Source organism: Arachis ipaensis, chromosome B03 (assembly GCF_000816755.2).
Source record: "Arachis ipaensis cultivar K30076 chromosome B03, Araip1.1, whole genome shotgun sequence".
Lineage (NCBI taxonomy): Eukaryota > Viridiplantae > Streptophyta > Magnoliopsida > Fabales > Fabaceae > Arachis > Arachis ipaensis.
The window spans coordinates 36,977,429-36,985,697 of record NC_029787.2 but is presented as its reverse complement, the minus strand read 5'-3'; positions in this window follow the sequence as shown (position 1 = coordinate 36,985,697).

The following is an 8,269-nucleotide window of genomic DNA, read 5'->3' as shown; positions in this document are numbered from 1 at the left end:
TTGGTGTAGCACTTCCAACTAAAATTATTTCATCATATAATCAAATAATTTCAAGATATAATAATTTCTTATCCAGAATTCCACCATCTCTATAAAATAATAAACTGAAATAGAGCAGGTCATGAGATTTTTAACTTTAGAATCACTTTTCCGAATATTTTAGAGTTGTGCTTAAATTTTATAAATACTTTAAAAATGCATAAATATGCCCACGGTACTAAAAATGAATAAACATGCTTAAACTTAAAAAATGGCATATTCTGCAAGTTACTCTAATTAAATTAGCGTACTTTAAAATTACTCTAAATAACTCTAAACTTCTATAAAAGAGATACAGTCTTCACTGGTTACATTATAAATTATTCAAAATATGGTACTAACTTTCAAATACCCAAAACTTCATTAAAATAAGTAGGTCGGACACGGTTCTTCCGTTTTTAAAATAAAATCTTTTTCTTTCAATTAGAGATATATTTTTTTCCAAAACCGTCTTCCAATTTAAACTCTTTATAACCAAACTCAATTAATTTCAATAAAATTCATATATTTATAAATAAATACTTTTTATTCATTAAATCTTTCTCAAAATCTAAGCCTCTTCTCCTTTTTACTCGAAACCTCCGTTCTAAATATTCATTTAGTTATAATTAATATCAAATCACTGTTATATAACTCAGATTTCAGCCAATTATTCAACAACATCTCAATTCCAAATTCTTCAACATGGCCAAATCACAACAACAATTCTAGCAGCAATTCAGCTAGAATTTGAACAGCCAACAATCACATATTTGAATAACAGACATCAATAGACAACATTCCAATCATATTTATCAATTAATTCATAATTTTAACCGATTAAAGAGTCAAACCTTGTCTCTGTTTAGCGTAGAACACACACAAGATACTGGAGGAGGTTTTTGATTGGTCAAATGGAGCGAAAACGTCGAAAACTCAGTAGTTCTTCCCCTCCCTTGGTTCGGCCAAACTAGTTCCTGGTAATAGCAGCTCCACGTCGCGATCCCACTTAACAAAATGCACGTCACCACGTAGAGGAGGAAGATATGGTCACTTCTTTCGGATAAGAATTTTTGTGGGGGTCACAGATCTTAAGAAATCAAGCTTGGAAAATCGGAAATTAACCAAAATCCTCCCTTTTCTCTCCATGCATACCTTGGCTGTTCCTTGAGGAAAGAGAGAAAATTTTGTGATTTTATATAGCTTGATTAGTGACTAAGTGTTACTTAATCAAGGGGAAGGAGGCATGCATCACGACACGTGGCCTATTAAGTGCTGCGTGTTGTGATTTTAAACCGCTGAATCAGCGAGGTTAATTTTCAAATATCTTGGAAGGTAATTAAGGTAATTAGGCATGGTAAAAGCTCAATTAGTTATCTCAAGAGGTGGTACTTAATTAAAATAAGGATTGAGTAAATTACTAATGTAAATGACATTAGTAAAGCCAAGCTTTTACAATCTTTTGGGCCCAATATCAAGTGACCGTCCTTCATCAAATAAAATTAAATAATAACATAATATTAATATTACATTATTCATTTTATTTAAGGATCGCAGAAAAACTTATCATAGACGTTACACAAACAAAACATAAAATTCACAGACGCAAATCTATCACAAAAACCATAATGTTACATATGGATTGTGGAACCCTAACCATTACCTAACCCTAACTCCACAACGGCAAAACGCACAGCTCCCAACAATCTCTTCGACCTCAAGCTTCTCCTTTCTCTCATCATCATCGAGCTCCTCCATCACTCCCTCACTTACGTCCAGCCAGTGGCCTGCTACTGCTGCCATCGCAACTTCGAGCTTCGAAGCCACTGTCGCAACTTCCTTCCCCTCCATCATGGAGCCACTGTTTGAGTTTCAAAACCACCGTCACCGGTCTCGCCTCCTGCCTTCATCGCGTAGCCACTGTCCCGCCGGCGCCAGCTCTGTTCCACCGCGTCAATCACTGTCTTGCTCAGTCTGCTAATCTGCACTTCTCTGTTCTAGCTTCTAGTCCTAAGTATTAATTTTTTTTGTACAATAATTGTTGTTAGTTAACCTATGAACTTTGCTGTTATTACTGAGTTGAATAATTTTGACTGTTGAGATTATTGAGTTAGAGTAGGTTGCTATGGGTTACTGTGATATTGTAATTGGATTGTATTGTTATTGGATTGCTTGTAAATTTTAAGTATTGTTATTGTATTATTATTATTGCCCTGTCCCCCTCTTCGCCCCTGTTTTATTTCTCTTCCCTTTCTTTCTTTCTTTCTAGGTTGGGTTTTTATTATTTGTTCTTTTTTTTCTGACATTTTTTCAACTCTTCAATTACCCTAGTTTCAGTGATTACCTGATCACAGTGCTAGCACTCTTGAAGCCAAGCCCACTATTCAGGTAATCATTTTTGTTTCTGATTTCTCTTTTTTTCATGAAAAATTCGAATTCGATTCTAATTATTTGCCTAGTTAGTTTTTCTTGTTGGGGATTTAGGTTTTAGATGACGCGGTGTTGAAAGTTTGCAATTTTTTTCTTGGATGGATTTTTTTTAATACTAGAATTATTTGTAAAACATTTTGATTCATGGTTTTTGTTGAGCCTGGTTGAATTGTTAGTGTAATATTGTAATTATTGATATTGATTAATTGGTTGAATTTTGGAATTCGATTTCCAACCACTACAAAAAACATCACTTTTAGTAGCCATTTATTTTGTTTTTAGCGGAAATAAAAATAGCCGCTAATACATTTACCGAAAATTAGACGTTAGCCGTCTTATGCTTTGCCGCTAAAAGGTTTTAGTGGTAATTATAACATTTGCCGGTAAAGACCTTTTTAATGGCCGCAAAAAGTATATAATTTTTAGTGGCCATTTTTTTGGCAATTTATATGGCCACCAAAAGTAATTCTAAGATTTCAATATTATTGGTGCACGAAAATTACTTCACAATGTAATTTCGCACAACTAACCAGCAAGTGCACTGGGTCGTCCAAGTAATACCTTACGTGAGTAAGGGTCGATCCCACGGAGATTATTGGCTTGAAGCAATCTATGGTTATCTTATACCTCTTAGTCAGGAAGACAATAAAATAATTCACTTATCAAATATGATTGCAAGGAGAAAAGAGGCAGAACACAAATTATACTTGTATGCAATAATGGAGAATATGTTGGAGTTTTGGAGATGCTTTGTCTTCTGAAATTCTGCTTTCCTCTGTTTTCTGATTCACGCACGCACGTCCTCCTATGGCAAGCTGTATGTAGGCGGATCACCATTGTCAATGGCTACCATCCATCCTTCCAGTGAAAAGGGTCCAAATGCGCTGTCACCGCACGGCTAATCATCTGCAGGTTCTCAATCGTACCGGAATAGGATTTACTATCCTTTTGCGTCTGTCACTACGCCCAGCACTCGCGAGTTTGAAGCTCGTCACAGTCATTCAATCCCTGAATCCTACTCGGATGAATGGAAAACAGAATTACTTGCATTAATTCATCAGGACACAGCAGAGCTCCTCACCCCCAACAATGGAGTTTAGAGACTCATGCTGTCAAAGAGTACAAAGTTCAGATCTAAAATGTCATGGGATACAAAATAAATCTCTAAAAGTTGTTTAAATACTAAACTGGTAACCTAGGTTTACAGAAAATGAGTAGACTATGACAGATAGTGCAGAAATCCACTTCTGGGGCCCACTTGGGGTGTGCTGGGGCTGAGATTAAAGCTTCTCACGTGCCTGGGCTGTTTTGGGCGTTCAACGCCAGGTTGTAACCTGTTTCTGGCGTTGAACTCCACTTTGTAACTTGTTTCTGGCGCTAGACGCCAGACAGCAGCATAGAACTGGCGTTCAACGCCAGTTTACATCGTCTATCCTTGAGCAAAGTATGGACTATTATATATTGCTGGAAAGCCCTGGATGTCTACTATCCAACACAATTAGAAACGCGCCATTTGGACTCCTGTAGCTCCAGAAATTCCATTTTGCGTGCAGAGAGGTCAGAATCCAACAGCATCAACAGTCCTTTTTCAGCCTGAATCAGATTTTTGCTCAGCTCCCTCAATTTCAGCTAGAAAATACCTGAAATCACAGAAAAACACACAAACTCATAGTAAAGTCCAGAAATATGAATTTTGCCTAGAAACTAATGAGAATAAACTAAAAACTAACTAAAATATACTAAAATCTATGTGAAATTAACCCCAAAAAGCGTATAAAATATCCGCTCATCACAACACCAAACTTGAACTGTTGCTTGTCCTCAAGCAACTAGACAAATAAAATAGAAGACCAATAAGTCAAGAAGCAATAATATCTCAGAGTTTTTGAGTGAAGCTCAGATTCTAATTAGATGAGCGGGACTAGTAGCTTTTTGCTTCCGAACAGTTTTGGCATCTCACTTTATCCATTGAAGCTTAGAGTGGTTGGCATCTATAGGAACTTAGAATTCAGATAGTGTTATTGATTCTCTTATTTCAGTATGATGATTCTTGAACACAGCTACTTTATGAGTCTTGGCCGTGGCCCTAAGCACTTTGTTTTCGAGTATTACCACCGGATACATAAATGCCACAGACACATAATTGGGTGAACCCTTTTAGATTGTGACTCAGCTTTGCTAAAGTCCCCAATTAGAGGTGTCCAGGGTTCTTAAGCACACTCTTCTTTTTGCTTTGGACCTTGACTTTAACCGCTCAGTCTCAAGTTTTCACTTGACACCTTCACGCCACAAGCACATGACTAGGGACAGCCTGGTTTAGCCGCTTAGGCCAGGATTTTATTCCTTTAGGCCATCCTATCCACTGATGTTCAAAGCCTTGGGATCCTTTTTATTTACCCTTGCCTCTTGGTTTTAAGGGCTTTTGGCTTTTTTTGCTTGGTTTTTTTTTTTTCTGCAAGCTTTGTTCTTTGCTGCTTTTTCTTGCTTCAAGAAACATTTTTATGATTTTTCAGATTATCAATAACATGTCTCATGTTCATCATTCTTTCAAGAGCCAACATATTTAACAGTCTTAAACAACAAATTCAAAAGATATATGCACTGTTCAAGCATTCATTCAGAAGATAGAAAGCATTGCCACCACATGTTACTGATTAGAATTTTTTTCTTATTAAAACTCGAATTTTATTGCCTCTTATTCAAAAGATCTGCTATTTTATTCATGTTTGCTGATGATGAGAAAAATAGACTATAACTTAATTGGAGATAAAATCAAAATAGACACTAATTACTATTATATGACTCCTAAGGTAAACTCCTATAATGACAAATATCACAGAGTTAAAGCAGAAATTGGAATTTAACAACCTTTGTTCTGGGAAGTGGATGTTCCTCGGATCTGTGGGGTGCTTGGTCCTTCAAGAGATAACTTCTGGCGCTTTAATTCCCTCAAGTCACGCCCTTGCTCTTCCTGTTCTTTAATCAAGTAGCAAAGAATTTGACTTTGTTCCTTCTGTTCCTTTATTATTTGTTCCATAGCTTCTTGCATCTTGGTTATGGATGTTTAAAGATACTCCCATTATTCAGATTGAGGGATTTCTGGGAGAATTTCCTGTGCTTTCTTCTTGATGGGGTCATCCTGTGCTTGTTGTTTTTCCATTGATGCTTTGGTGATTGGTTTCTCAATTGATATATACTCAGTTATTCCCATCCTTACTCCAGCGTCCTTGCAGAGCAGAGAAATCAAGCTTGGGTAAGCCAACCTGGCCTCTTTAGAATTTTTGTTAGCAATTTTGTAGAATTCAGTTGAAATCAGTTGATGAACTTCCACTTCTTTTCCCATCATGATGCAATGGATCATCACTGCTCTTTTAATAGTGACTTCAGAACGGTTGCTAGTGGGCAGCAGAGAATGCCCAATGAAGTCCAGTCAGCCTCTGGCTACTGGTTTGAGATCTTCTCTTTTGAGTTGATTAGGAACACCCTTCGTGCTGGTGGTCCACCTGGCTCCAGGGATGCATATGTCTTCTAGAATCTTATCCAGGCTCTTATTTGTTCTCATCATTCTCCTATTGAAGGAGTCTGGATCATCTTTCAGCTGAGGTAGCTTTAAGATCTCGCTGATCTTGTCAGGGTGGGTATGAATAATCTTTCCTCTGACCATGGTTCGATAGTCATAGATATCAGATCCAGATAGTCTTTGCCTGTCTGTATGCCATATATTAGCATAGAACTCCTGGACCATATTCCTTCCCACTTTCGTTTCAGGATTAGCTAGGACCTCTCAGTTCCTGATTCGAATTTGCTCCTGGATCTCTGGATATTCGTCTTCTTTCAGATCGAATCTAACTTCCGGGATCACTGATCTTAGACCTATTATTTTAGAGTAATGGTCTGAATGTTCTTTAGATAAGTACTTCCCTTGATTCCAAAGTGGTTTTGGAACGCTCTCTTTCTTGCCTCTTGAAGTGGGTTGTTTTCCCTTAGGAGCCATGCTCTTAGTGATCACAGATAAACACACCAAACTTAGAGGTTTGCTTGTCCTCAAGCAAAAGAAAAGAAAGGAGAGGGATAGAAGGAGAGCTAGGTGCAATTGTTGATGGAGGAGGGTGGAGGCCGAACCCATATATAAAGGGAAGGGGGTGGGTTCGAAAATTTTGAAAAGATATGATAAAAGGATTGATTTGGAGAAGATAAGATAGAAGATATGATAAGAGAGGATATAGTTTAAAATTGAAAAGATATGAAAAATTTTTGAAAAAGATAAATCTAGATTTTGAAAAAGATAACGTGGAGATTTGAAAAAGATATTAGTTGAAAAAATTAGATTTGTTTTGAAAATTTGAAAAAGAGTTGGATTGAATTTGAAAAAGAAGGTTTGTGCTTATGAATTAAGATACATTTGATATTTTTAAGGTAGGGTTTTTAGAAATTAGGGATTTTAGAAATCAGGGTTCTTAACATGTTTATGCAAGAAATCATGAATTGAAGCATGAAAATTAAGATTAAAATGAAAAATATGAAGAAAAAATGAATTTACCTCCTCCCCACCATCCTGGCGTTTGAACGCCCAAACGCTGCATGTTTTGGGCGTTCAACGCCCAAATGCTGCCTCTCTTGGGTGTTCAACGCCCAGCTGCTGCTTCTTTCTGGCATTGAACGCCAGGAAGTCCTTTGTTACTGGGCGTTTTTCTGAACGCCCAGAATGCTGTAAATCTGGCGTTAAACGCCCAGAAAGAGCTTATTTCTGGCGTTTAACACCCAGATGGCTATCCTCACTGGCGTTCAACGCCCAGTGGATGCTTCTGTTGGGCGTTGAACGCCCAAAATAGACTTTTACTGGCGTTTTCTTGCCAGTGAGCTCTTTTTCTCTATTTTGTGTGCAGATTCCTTCTGTAACCCTGTGAATTTATGCAATTGATTTTTTTGACTAGCATAATAAATGACGTGCAGAAGCTTGTCATGCCTCTGTCCTAATACTGCACCAATGGCGTGATCACTGGCATCACACATTAGCTCAAATGGTAATGTCCAGTCTGGTGCAGAAATAACTGGTGCTGTGACCAGCTTAGCTTTCAACGTTTCAAACACCTGCAGACACTCTGTGTCAAAAACAAATGGCGTGTCAGCAGCTAGCAGATTGCTTAGAGGTTTTGCGATTTTTGAAAAATCCTTTATAAACCTCCTATAGAATCCTGCATGCCCCAGAAAGCTTCTGATTGCCTTAACATTGGCAGGTGGTGGTAATTTTTCAATTACCTCTATTTTTGCTTGATCCACCTCTATCCCCTTGTTTGAGATTTTATGCCCAAGGACCCTTCAGTCACCATGAAGTGACATTTTTCCCAGTTTAAAACTAGGTTGGTCTCTTGGCATCTCTTCAAAACAAGCTTCAGGTGATCAAGACAGGAGCTGAATGAGTCTCCATATACTGAGAAGTCATCCATGAAGACTTCCAGAAATTTTTCCACCATATCAGAGAAAATAGAGAGCATGCATCTCTGGAAGGTTGTAGGCGCATTACACAGCCCAAATGGCATCCTTCTATAAGCAAATACTCCAGATGGACATGTGAATGCTGTTTTCTCTTGATCTTGGGGATCTACTGCAATCTGGTTATAGCCTGAGTAGCCATCCAGAAAGCAGTAATAATCATGACCTGCCAGTCTTTCTAGCATCTGGTCTATGAATGGTAGAGGAAAATGATCCTTTCTGGTGGCTGTATTGAGCCTTTTGTAGTCAATACACATGCGCCACCCTGTAACTGTTCTTGTAGGAACCAGTTCATTTTCTTCATTATGAATCACTGTCATGCCTCCCT